The sequence below is a fragment of the Ochotona curzoniae genome, unplaced genomic scaffold, assembly GCF_017591425.1.
Source record: "Ochotona curzoniae isolate NIBS_2020 unplaced genomic scaffold, NIBS_Ocur_1.0 scaffold_4701, whole genome shotgun sequence".
Classification (NCBI taxonomy): Eukaryota; Metazoa; Chordata; class Mammalia; order Lagomorpha; family Ochotonidae; genus Ochotona; species Ochotona curzoniae.
In genome coordinates, this window is record NW_024467122.1 from 54035453 (window position 1) to 54047080 (window position 11628).

The window sequence follows — 11628 nt, forward strand, 5'->3', positions numbered from 1 at the left end:
GATTTCTTGATTTGTATACTCCAGCTCTTGCCTGTGTAGCTGTTAATTCTAATTTAATAGAGTATTGTAAAGCTATGTTTTTGGATACACAATCTGTCATATTCAAAGTTTGTTTCTTGGATATGTAATTATTTTTACTAATCTCATATTTCCATGGTTACAAAGGAGAACAAATAACATGTACAATTATAGCAAATAGATACTACCAATGATTTACATATTAATGAATAAACATCCGTTTATTGTCAACTTTATGAGGGAGAAACTTGGTGTAGCACTGTTCTGTTTTTCTAGTACCTAGTCCAAGTGTCAGGTGTTTTGTGAACACTTGGCACATGCAGTGTCTTAGATATTCAACCTAGCCTTCTATGGGCATTGCAGTCACAGGCTAAAATCATTTCTTGCTTTGCCCCCGTATTGCTAATCATTGGCTCTCAAATTCCGGTTGTTCTGTGGGCCCACAGCTGTGGATCACACCTGAGAACTTGGTAAAAATACACATTCTTTGCCCACATCTTACTTCTGCCAGAGAAACTCGGGGTGGAGCCAGTGATGTAGATTTTTAACAACCACCTCCAGATGGTTCTGATGCGTTCCTGAAAATCACCAGGCAATCTAATTGTTTCCTGTTGCTATATAAAACACAGATAATTGATGTGTAAGTATCACACTGTTTAAATGTACTTCGAGTCAGTTCTAACCCACTAGTCAGACTTAACCAGGCTTTTTCTCTTACTCCTTCCCACTCCAGAAACCCAACCTCTATGGTTTTCTTTCTCACAAAAGCCTCTGCATTGAAAAGAACAATTTTGGTCGTTCCTCTCTGTCTCCTGTCTCCTTGTCTGGCTTATGTCCTTCCTCCTCGTCCTTCCACTTCCTGCCTTTTTCCCTTTTTCTCTATTTTATTTGGTTGAGATGTGAGCATGGTATTTCTCCCATTGTCCTTCACTAATGTAAATGAACTTGGACTTGTTGATTTTAGCTTACACCCTCTTCCCAGCACACTTCAGCTGACTGCTCGGGACTGACTTTGCATCTACTCCTTCCTAGTTCTCTGGCTGCTAAAGGATTTTCGGTTTAGCACAGTGCTCTTTCTTCATCCTTCAGATCTCTGCCACTTGTGTGCCACTGCCCACTTGATGCATACATATTCTCCTCTCATCGTGGGTACCCCTCTTTCTAGGCGGGGATGCTTTTAAATTCATACACCTACTTGAGAAAATGAAATTGAGTGCAGATGTCTTCTAGGATTGACCGTTTGCTAAGATCCTGGATCTCTGGTTCATAATTACTTCTGTTTCATCCATAGGATGATTCTTCTATTCTTATTATGTGACATTGTGCCCCTACAGTTTATTCCTTCAGGTGTTGTCGATTAGAGCAGCAAGTATTTTTGGTTTTAATTCTTATCCCATTTTGATTTGGCCTAAGACATTTCCTGACAGTAAACCATAGGCTAGACAGAAATTAGAACCTCCCTCTGTAAGTGATTTTTTTTTGCATGAAATCCACCATTTTAATCATTTAGAAATATGTAACTCAACGAAATGAATTTTGTACGGCAGTTAACACACTGCTCAAGGTGCCCGCATGCCATCTTGAAGTGCCCAGATTCAAGTCCTGGCTTCAGTCCAGAACCCCACTCTGTGCTAATGCTCACTCTGGGAGGGAGCAGATCATAGCTCAAGTACTGGGGTTGCTGCCGCCCTCTGGAAGCCTCAGACAGACGTCCAGTCCCCTGGCTTTGGCCTGGCTCCATGTTGGGGTTTGAACCAAGGGATCAAAGATATCTTTCTATCTCCATGTCTCTGCTTTTCAAACAAGTTAAAAAATGTGTTTAAGTTGCACATATAATTCAGTGGGTTTAAAAAATGCATTCAAAATATTGTGCAAACATCACTACTATGTAATTCTGAAGCATTTTTGTCACTCCCAAAAGAAACTTCCTACCTGTTGGCAGTCAATCGCAGTTTCCTCCTTCTTCCACCCCCTGGAAACTACTAATCTGTGTCAGTATAAATTGGCTTTTCCTGGACACTTAGTTTAAAAGTAACCACACCATGTATGTCCTTTTGTGCCTGCTGGCTTTATTTAATGTAGTATTTCAAAAGTTGATCTGTGTTGTGTCAAGTATCGATACCTTAGTCTTTTTTTTAAAATATTTATTCTATTTTTATTGAAAAGTCAGATTTACACAGAGAAGGAGAGGCAGAGGAAGATCTTCCATCTGTTGCTTCACTCTCCAAGTAGCTGCAATGGCCAGAGCTGAGCTAATCTGAAGCCAGGAGCCAGGAGCTACTTCTGGATCTCCCACATGGGTGCAGGGTCCCAAGGCCTTGGGCCATCCTTGACTGCTTTCCAGGCCACAGGCAGGAACCTGATTGGGAAGCAGGATTAGAACTGACACCCATATAAGATCCTGGTGCATGAAAGGCAAGGACTTTAGTCACTAGGCTACTGCACCTGGTCCAATACTTTAGTCTTTTATTGCTGTAGAAATTGTCTACTCTTAAGATATGCGATTTATTGTTAATTAATTTATTAGCTAATGACTATCTAGGTTTGCTTCCATTACTGGCTATCACGAGTGGTGTTGCTGTAACTGTTTGGGTTTAAGTATTTTGTAAATAATTCCATTACTTATGTATCAAGGAGTGGAATTGCTGGGACATACCGTACTCTATGTTGGAAAATTCTGAGTAACTGTCACAGTAGTTATACCAGCTGATATTCCCATCCCCCAAAGAAGAGCTTAATACCTCTGCATCATTGCTAATGACTGGTATCTTGTCTCATTTGGAACGTATGTGTTTTGTTTGATCTAATCAAATGAGCATGAAGTAGTCTCTTATTATGCTTTTTATTTGCTTTTCTCTAGCAAATAATGATCTTGACCTCTTTTTTGTTTATTTTCTATTTATGTGTCTTGTTTGAAAATATAACTATTAAAATTATTTTCATGTCTTACAATTGGATTGCTAATGCGTATGTTGTTGGCAAGCTTCTTATGTTTTATGAATACTAGTTCCTTTTCGTGTATATGACATGCACATTTTCTCCTAGTCTAAGGGTTTTCTTTTCATGTTTTTCATGGTGATCTTGGACACACACACACAGTTTAGGTCTGAGGAAGTCAGATTTGTTATTTTTTGTTTGTTGCTTATGTTTTTAATATCGGCATTTAAAAACCCATTGCATGATTTGAATTCAGAATTTATAGCCTATTCTAGGGATTTTGTTTTACTTTTATTCATTGCATTTAGGATCTAATCCATTTTGAAATTGTTCCTGTAGATAACTTGAATTGGAAAAGCCTAACCTCATGCTTTTCATGTGGATTTCCAGTTTGTTTCAGCATTATTTGACGAAAAGATGACAATTTTCCAGTTGAATGGTCTTGGCATTGAAAATTGAAAATAGTTATAGATACATGAGTTTACTTTGGGACTCAAGTCCATTTGTCTCTATGTGTATCATGCCTTTACCAGGTTTTCAAAATACTTTTTTTTTGTAACTTTGTAGTAAATTTTGAAATCAGGAAATGTAAATCTTCTAACCTTGGTTTTTCCTTTACAAGACATTTTTGAATGCTTGATATCTTTTAAGTTTCCATACGTAGTTTAGTGTTAACTTGCCCAATTCTGCATTGAATCTGTGTGTCAACTTGGGAGTAATATGATCCTCTTTCCTTTTTGATGCTGCTGTAAATGTGGCCGTTTTCCTAATTTCCTTTTTATAAGAGGTCGTTAATATGTAGGTATGCAATAGAGTTTTGTATGTCGTTTTTGTATCCTGCAACTTCACTGAATTCACTTTTCATGGCTTTTTTTTTGTGGTTTTCCATATGTAAAATTAAGTGATCTACAGTGAAGGGTTTATTTCTTCCTTTGTAGTTTGAGTGTTTTGTTTTTTTGTTCGTCTTTTCTTTTTCTCCCTCCCTCCCTCCCTACCTACCTCCTTTCTTCCTTTCTCTCTCTTTCTTTCTTCCTTTCTTTCTTTCTTTCTTTCTTTCTTTCTTTCTTTCTTTCTTTCTTTCTTTCTTTCTTTCTTTCTTTCTTTCTTTCTTTCTTTCTTTCTTTCTTTCTTTCTCTTTGCTTCCTTCCTTTCTTTCTTCTTCATTTCCATCTGACTGTATTACCTGCAAGTTCAGTACAATTTTGCATAGAAACTGTAACAGTGCACATGCTGGTCTTGAACCTGAAAGCATGTGGATCTAATTAGGTCCCTGATACCTAAGAAAATGGATACCAATTGAGACAAGTACTGAGCTAACCAAAACATTTTGGAGGCTAGTCTGGAATTAAGATGGAAATTAGAATCAGGGCTTTGAGAAATTTTGACTGAATTCTGGATATTTTCAGTGTCAAAGGTAGGCCAGACCCTGTGGGTGAGCTCAAGGGGGCCCTGAGAAGGCCTAGCTCACCTCTCGACTCTGTGAATCCAAGAAGTCAAATCTAAGGTAGACAGTAAAACATTTTCCTGTAAATGCTTGTGACAGTATGCCCTGGGATAACAGTGTTGGTACTGCACATATGCCCAGTGAGGTGGGGTTTGGGTCAAAAGTCTGGTCTTCTGAGCAAATCTTCTAAGGAGTCATGAGACAAACCAATGCAGTTTGCTAGTGGGTTACCTTCTGTCCTCCCAGTTGTTGATACCTGGAATGTGAACTACTATTTCCAAGGCTGATGTCTGAGCGGCAGGCAGTGGGACTAGGGTAAATGAGGATACAAGTACAACTTCTTGCAGAGGAATAGTCAGTGTTCTGATTTACTTGTTTGTTTTAGTAAACATCATTTGGATTCCTGCAAGTTTTTGGTTAGATTCTGGCATTCTGAAAAATTTCATTCCAACAGTTTTTCCACATTTTGCATCATTTTTGTGGAGACAAGATATGATTTTGTCTGAGGAACTTTGGAAATGTTTCACATCTGTGGGGTATGTTTAATTTTACCAGAAGAGAGGGAATTACCTGGAGTTCTCTCTAATATACTATACTGCTATGGTTTTTATGATGTAACGTGTAACACAGTTCTAAATATTTATTGTTACAATTCATAATATTCTACATAACTGGTAAAAGGAATAATGTAATTAATAACCATTTTACAAATTTATATAAGCCATTTTTTAAATGCAAAAAAGGATGTGTGAATGAGCTTGTATTTCCATATTGCATACCAAGTACAGAAATTTTTTTTAAATCTTTAAAACATTTCTGTACTTATTTGACAAGTGCAGTAACAGAGGGAAGAGAGGAGAGAGGCAGAAAGAATATTTCCATCTATTATTTTACACCCCAGATACTCCATAAGAGCCACACATAGGCCAGGCAAAAGCTCAGGGATCAGAATCCCGTCTATGTCTCCCACATGGCTGTCAGGAACCCAAGACTTTGGGCCATGATCCACTATCCCCAGGCTCAGTAGCAGGAAGCTAGATCAGATGCTCAGAGTAAATGGTCGTCAAATCAGGCACACTGATATGAGATGCAGACCTGACCAACTACCAGCTTAACCGCTGCATCTCATTGTTCTCCCCAGAGGATTTCCTTTAACCATCTCATGTAAAGGGTGAGTCAAATTTATGAGAAAATACTTCATACTGTCTCCGTATACATCCTCATGTTGTTCAGGGTTATCAAGAACAATTGGTGAATTTCATATTGGGAAAATTCTTTTATATATCTTGTTAGGTTACGGGTGAATTTCTTTTTTTTCAAAAAGGAATAAGGTGGAGGGGGCCTGGAATGATAGCCTAGTGGCTAAAAATCCCGCCTTGATCGCGCTGGAATCCCATATGGGCACTGGTCCCTGCTTGTGCCTTCAGAAAGTAGTTGAGGATGGCCCAAAGCCCTGGGACCCTGCACCCATGTGGGAGACATGGAAGAGGCTCCTGGCTTCAGATAGGCTTAGCTGCAGCCATTGTAGCTGCCTGGGGAGTGAACCATCGGACAGAAAATCGTCCTTCTCTGACCCTCTTCCTCTCTGTGTATCTGCCTTCCCATAAAAATAGAATACAGTCTTAAAGAAAAAGGAGTAAGGAAGTGCTGAAAATTGTTTGCTACTCTTGAATGTCAACTAGCATCTCCTTTAGAAACAGAAGAACCTAGAATATGAAGAAAACTGGGCAAGTAGCACTGAATTGGGAGTCAAGATACAGTTTGCATTATGGCTGTGATGCTCATTCATTGTAAAGCCTCTAATGTTCTCTAAAGCCCAGCATATCACATAACTGCTGAAGGGGTTTGTTTTGGCCCAAGTTATGAATGAATGACAGTGTCATTGAATCATTTCTTATAGGTGTATTTATTTTCTGCTGAATCAAATGGATACTTATTTGGAATACACCATCATCTTTTAGAAATTTTTCTGTCTTTGAACAATACATAAGAGTTAATCCATTGTGTTAGCTAGATTTCAGCACCACTCCTAGGAATAAGTTTGAAGTAGAGAAAACTTTAGGGGGTACTATTTTGAATGATAATCAAATTCTGAATGTGACCAAAGTCGCTTTTTTCTGCCGGAGCTTAAAGAACACAGGGTAGGTATCTCTTGGTAGTGTCCATTCCATTCTGTTGACTCAATAGGCAATAGTTTTTCCATTACATGAATGGAGTGTGATTGTAGGAGTATCTTACAAATGTCAGGAAAATGTTGTATTGCCAATTTTGTAAAAAATAGTGTCAAAAATACTTCTAGTAAATTGCCCCCACTTGGCCTTCACTCTAATTGTATTGTTAGGAATCAGGGAAAGTATGAAAGGATCATTCAATTAATATTGAAGGGATAGAAATACTGATATCCACTTTGTCTCTGAGACCTTAGCTATTTTAACTGAGTTGGCATTGTGTACCTTCATCTGTAAAAGGAATTGGATCTGTGGCTTTCCAAGTGTGAAATGCAGAATCAGCCATAGGGATTGCTCCTGGCTGTCTAGGCTGTGGGATTGGTCAGCACAGGCAGGCTGCATTGGTATCCTTCTCCAAGCACCTTAGTTCTTATTCTGTTTCTTGTAGTTATTTGAGCTTCTGGGTACAAAACCCTTTGGGGGACCTGGCACAGTAGCCTAGTGTCTAAAGTCCTCACCTTGCACCTGTTGCGATTCCATATGGGTGACACTTCTAATCCAGGCAGCCCTGCTTCCCATCTAGCTCTCTGCTTGTGGCCTGGGAAAGCATTTGAGGATAGCCCAAGGCCTTGAGACCCTGTACCTGCATGGGAGATGCGGAGGAGGCTCTAAGCTCCTGGCTTTGTATCAGCGCATCTCCGGCCGTTGTGGCCATTTGGGGAGTGAATCAATGGATGGAAGCTCTTCCTCTCTGTCTCTCCTCCTCTCTGTAAATCTGACCTTCCAATAAAAATAAAATAAATCTTAAAGAAAAATCCTTTAGGGAAAACCATTGAAACCTTGAGAGACTTTTTCTGAAAGAAAAGTTTCCCTTTTCTGTTGTTCTTGAACTTTACACTTCTAGTTTCAGCACAGCACAACTGAACATTTTTAAAATTAATGGTGCCATAGGTAGCAACCAAGGAGCCAGCAGCATTTAGGAAGGTCAGCAGTTAAAAGAATTGTGGGATGGTGCGGTATAGGGGACATGCTTGTCAAGGTGGCATTATTTGATCATGATGATGACATAAATATTCTGACAGTGACTAGATATTTTTGGTGTATGCATGTTGTTTTTTGCTGTAGTGCATTTTTATTTTTGTCATAGTTTGCCCAACAATAAATAAAGACAGCATAAATATTCATGAGAAGTTGCAGAAAGAAAATGTTGAATTTATTTTGCTCTTAGGGACACAAACTGCTGAAGAGAAGATGCTGTAAGCTTGTAGTTGGAGAATAAAACAGAAATAACAGTAATAATGATCTACCTAATTCTCTAGGGTACATTACAAACACATGGGGTTGCCTGAATTCTTTTATGAGAGTGAAACACATTCTAAGGCCCCATCCCTTACCATTGTGTGCTTTTATTTGACCCCCAGAGTGTATCTGAGTCTGCTATAATTTTCTCATACATAGCTGAAACCTGAACTTGGATACAGAGCCAAAAATGCTCCTTGTGCTATCCTGTGAATTATACTTAGTTGCTAATGTTTATATGTCCCCCAATAGATTGCTCTTTCCTTGAGGGCAAGGAATCTGCATCCCCCAAAGTGCTTGCTATAGTATTTTTTCCCATATTTGAAATTCAGTGCATGTTTGTCAGAGGGAAAAGAGAGTTATAGATCAAAACTTCATTTTAGAGCTTGAAAGTGTTTCTGCAAAACCCTTGCAGGTTTTCTGGTCTGGGATTACTGGCTGCCTTCCTCAGGCTGGGACCAGTGGCAAAGGGCCCAGACCATGCCCGAGAGCCTGCCTGTAAGTCAACTGATGAATCAAGATGAGAACTTTTCATCTTAGGTGAGAGAAGATTCTCCTCTTCTCTTTTGGGATTAACTGATGCTTAGAACATAGATGACTCCATTGATATTTTCCTTGGTATACATGCATGATTTTAAAAGGACTTAACTTCTCTTCCATGGAGACTCTACTTAAGCAAATACTTCCCATATTATTCTGAAGTGCAGTTATTATTGAGAAACACAAATGCCTAGAAAGAATGCTGGCTTGGGGGCTCAAGTCTTAGGTTTAGATTCTTCTAGTCCCACATGTTGTCCGTGTAATATCAAGCATAGAGCAGTATATGAGAGCCATGCAACTGGAGTCAGACTGCTTGGATCTGAAATCTGTTACCCGTTCCCTGGGAATTGTGTGATTCTGAAGTTATTTAACATCTGTATCTAAATTCTTCCTATGATACTTGGATATGATACTAATTAACATAGCCTTGTATTCATTGCCATGAAAATTAGGTGCTGTAATTATTGTATATTAATAGTATCTTATCAAGAACTTAACACTAAAGCCATTTTAAATTCAGTACAGTTATTTTCTGTTATTATTTTTTGTTCATCCTTCTGGGCACTGATTACTTCAGCAATAAAATGAGGTTGTGATGTTTATCTCTTAAAATGGGAAGTTTAGGATAACGTATTTGAAATACTTGAAACAATGTAAAATTACATAAAAATTGGTGTTTCTTTATTGCATGATTGTTTTAAATTTTGATGACACTAATGTGATGTGAATTGGAATAAGCCCAATGTTCTTCTATTTACAGAGGTTTATTATCTCCAAAGAGAAGCACAGAAGCAGTTCTGTTGTTGCCCATTGTCTCTGTTGAATGGTCTACCATGCATTGTTTTCGAAAGGGAAATGTATTAGTTTTGCTGATGTTTTCCCGCTGAGGTAGGCTTACAAGTTCTTGGCTTCTTCTTGAACTGTGGCCTTGCTTCAGAATTCTGGGTTTAATGATGTCTGTGTCATTGACTGTTAGTAAATTATTTTGTCTCCTTGGCTTTCAGCTTATTCAAATGGAATGTGGCAGACTGTGATGGGATAGAATGCACTAGCGCAGTGCAGTATGTTGTACACTACCTCCGGTTGCTTAAAATGTTTTGTTTTTCTATCCTTTTCCTTCTCTATAACGCTGAGTTTTTCCATCAGCTTTCTTTCTAAAGATCATTTGCAGCTTCAGTGTTCCGTCTTTGTATGATACTGTCAACTGTGATATACCTCATGCTTCGGTATCTAAGTGGAATTTTTGCATCTTAAGTTCTCATGTCATCAGGGAAATTTTAGTCCAATAAAATAGTGCTCTGATTGTTTTTTTAGTATTAACATTTATGTTCTCATAATTAGTTAAGTCAGATTTCCCTGTGAAGAAATGGGAAGATATATGAAACATCATGAATGTCATTTGCCAAAAATTTAATTAGGCATGACCCAACATTTTGACGTCAGCCAAGGAAATCTTTGGTTATATTTCTTTTGCAACCGCAGTTGTTGAATGGGGAAATTAAAATAGGAAACATAAAAGTGATACAGAGAGAAGTCTTTTAAGCCAAATGCTAGGGAAGGTCTTGCTTATAATGCATTCAGAAATTTTGAAAGGTAGACAGGATGTATCGTCCTTGCTTAACCACTGAGGAAATTAAAACACCAAAGAATAAGATTCATCTGTCTCATAGCAAAGCAAGTACAGAAGCAGGATTAGAATGCAAATGGCACTGTTGCCTAGACTTAAGTAAAACAATGTGCAGTCCAAAATGTGTATTTAAAAAAAAATATTGCCCAAGTTAAAAGATGATTCTGTTTGAGTGTATTTTCACTCTTATTTTTTAAACCTTCATTCTTATTTGACCCTAGAAAGTGTTAAAGAACTAAAGTTTGCTAAATATACAAAGGGCATTGAAAATCAGCGTCCATCCTTTGTATCTCACAGGAAATAACTGAAATCACAAAAGGAGAAATGCAGATGTGTAAACAGCTATGTACAAGTAGTCACCACTTGTTTAGTGAAAGGTACCTCTAAATCATACTGAAACCCTGAACTCATCATTATAAATGGGATAAAAATATAGCACCTTCACAGTGCTGTTGGGATAACCTGTCAAATGGCCCAAATTATGGTCTATCTCAGATTACCTATTTAGTAATTATAAAACATTAATATTATAAAAGAAGGTAGACTAGACTCGTATGGTTTGGGGAATAAACCCATGAAGACCTGGTGATATAATATTATTTTTTCATTTTTTTTATCAAGGTTATTATCAGCAAAAGAGCTATGGGATTCTCAAAGCTAAGCTCCTTAATCAGAATTTTCTTCCAGTTGTTCTTTTGTGTTCTGTGTAATGCTATATAGGCCTGGGTCCAGCTCAGTCAATGAAGGCTTCTTGTTCTTGTTCATGTTATTGAAGAGGGCTCTAGGCTATGTGCAGATGGATGCAAACTTCGAGGGTCAGGTTTGAAATTTTGTTAAATCTTCAAAAAACAGATATTGAGTTAAATTATAAACTAATGATAGTTTGCTTAGAAATAGTTGTTGAAGAAGATGAGCTTGCTATTTATGTTCCTAGAAGTCAATTGTATGCTAGTTTCAAAATACATCTCCTTTTAAATGATGCTATTTAGAGGTATAAATGTAATCCCTGACTTTGGTAAAAAGCTGGAAAGTTTGGACAAGTAGAGATAACCATTATTAAAAAGACAATATTCTGCCTTTCAGCTCATCATCTTTTTGAATATATTATCGACATTCCCATACTGAACAATGTGAACTTCATGTGCATGAATAGCCACCTATCATACACTTTTAAAGCTGTACTGAGCACCTTTGCTTTCTGAACTGAGAAAGTGGAATTGTGATGGGGTGCAGCTATAGATGGCTAGCACCTGCTTGTTAGGTCAGTTGACAGCACAGCCAGCCTCCACACACCCCACCTCTCCTACCTGTTCACAACCCATTCAAGTTAACTGGAAGGTGGAACCAGCTGGGAGGCTTCTCGCCTGTGCGTGCCCCACCTCTCCTGTGCCATTCAAGTCAATGGACAGTGCAGAAATGGTTCCAGAGGCTCTGTGACCCCGCCCCTCCTGCCTCCTACTGTGCTATTTTAGATGAATTAACTACAGGGAAACTTGATGCTCCTGGCAGCTCCCTTCCTGCCTCCTGTAGTCAAAAACAGCATCCATGTCTTCCATGTAGGCCACAAAGAACCAAGTACTTGGGGCCATCTTCAC